Consider the following 2,380-nt stretch of genomic DNA (forward strand, 5'->3'; position numbering starts at 1 on the left):
GCATAAATTGAATGTAAAAAAAGAATAGAAGAAAATTCTTAGATATTAGACATGAGTTTGTTCAAATTTTGCATTAGATTATCTTATGTAAATGTAGATAATGCATCTCATTGATAATATTTCTATTAAATTCACATTTTGGAAAAAATATATGTTGTTTACAACCTTACAGAAAAGTCTATTTTTAATCTACTTCCACTGGAAGTGAGAAACATCTCTCTCCAAAATGACCTAATTTCTTATGATGGCCTTGGTAAATCTGTCACTTATAATGTATTCATTAATCAGTTTCAATGAAAAAAATAAACAAGAGAGAAATTAAATTATAGTCATATAACTAATATTGAATCCATTTCTCCAAAAATAAAGTAATTTTTATATGTCTCTGGAAAAAAATATATATTATTTAGTGTCTTGTATTCCTTTAAAAATTTCTAATAATACAAGTTTCTTACTCATGTATGTGCTGCACAGTTTACCTTAAATATCTCAAGATTCATGAATTTTTACATCTGCTTAAACTTAGAATCTGGCTTAAAAATGAAATAGGTCTTGGCAAGAGAAATTAATAATACTAAAGTATGCCTTAGGCTCTCAATATTTTATGCATTAAATTTGGGAACTTTCTTATGAGGTACATGACATCAGGTCCAATATTTTATAAATCTAGTTTTCATTTCTTTTCCAACCTATACTAGAGAAAGGGTATTATTAGTTCAAATAAATAAGATTTTTTAATATGAGCCATTAGTGGAGTACAGTGAGTAAAACATTCCCCTATTAGAAGGAATTGCTTACCATTAGACATATTATTGAACTTCACTGAAAGGGAGCAAAGATAAATTAGCAGCCTCTGTAACAAACCAGTAGCCATTGAAACCTTGGGAAGAGAATTGCTACTTTAAGACATCTTGGATGGATGCTTCACAGGGTGGGGAGAATTCTGTGATAAAAGACATCGTGATTTTAAGTTTACTGACTTTGGCAAGGTGACANTATCTCATTGTGGTTCTGATTTGCATTTCCCTGATGATTAGTGATGTTGAGCATCGTTCGATATGTCGGTGGCCCATCTGTATGTCTTTTGTTGGAAAAAATGTCTATTCAGTTCTTCTGCCTATTTTTTAATTTGATTGTTTGTTTTTCTACTATTGAGTCGTATGAGTTCTTTATATTTTGAATATTAAGTCTTTATCAGATATATGATTTGAAAATTTTTTCTTCAATTCAATAGGTTGCCTTTTCATTTTTGTGATAGTTTTCTTTGCTATGAAGAAGCTTTTTGATTCTATCTAGTCCTGCTTGTTCAATTTTGCTTTTGTTGCTTTTGTTTTGGTGTCAGATTTTTAAAAAGTCATTGCCAAGACTGACATCAATGAACTTACAACCTGTTTTCTTTTATGAATTTTATGGTTTCAGGTCTTACACTCAAGTCTTTAACACATTTTATGTTAATTTTTGTATATGGCATAAGACAATGGTCAAATTTCATTCTTTTGGATGTAATTGTTTAGTTTCTCAGCATTTATTGAAGAGACTGTTCTTTCTCTGTCATGCAAGGTGTGATCAACCAATACAGTGAACATTTAAATCAAAATTTATTATAGCAAAAGACACATTGCCATTAACCTCCCTCAAAATACTCCCCCTCACTTCAAATGCACTTATCTCATCATTCTTGCCACTTTCTGAAGCAGTCCTGAAAGTCCTCTTTCGTGAGTGTCTTTAGTTGCACTGTTGTGGCTGACTTGATGTCCTGAATCATTTTGAAACATTTTCCTTTGATCATTTTGATTTTTGGGAAGAGCCGGAAGTTGCTTGGTGCCAGATCTGGTAAATTAGGTGGATGAGGACGCATCGTCATGTTTTTATTTGACAGAAATTGCTGTATACCAGTTGTGGCAATTGTTTATGTACAGGATAATGTATAACTTGAAAAGTATAAAATACAGAAGAAAGTTGAATTTCACTGAGTTTAGAAAACAACAAAATAGTAAACCCAATGACTGTAAAGTATATAATAAGGAAGTGAATAAATAAAATAATAAGCTAGTAAAAGGGAACAAGGAAGCTAAAGTTGGTTCTTTAAAATTAATAATGAAATTAACTATTATCAGGCTTATCCTAATAATGAGATCCATTAACTATTATTCAGGCTTATCCAGGGAAATCAAATGTCACCTAAAAAACAAATGGTAAGAATGAGTATGGAATTACTGACACATACAATAGTGATTAGAAAGAAAATGAATGTTCACCCTTAATAGCATTGTTTAAATAAATTTAAAGCATAGGCAAAAATATACAAATATCTAGAAAAATAATGTAACTAGTCAAGAAGAAATAAACATCCTGAATGTTCATGTAATTTTAAAATAAT

This window comes from Hipposideros armiger, unplaced genomic scaffold (assembly GCF_001890085.2).
Source record: "Hipposideros armiger isolate ML-2016 unplaced genomic scaffold, ASM189008v1 scaffold_636, whole genome shotgun sequence".
In the NCBI taxonomy this organism is placed as follows: Eukaryota; Metazoa; Chordata; class Mammalia; order Chiroptera; family Hipposideridae; genus Hipposideros; species Hipposideros armiger.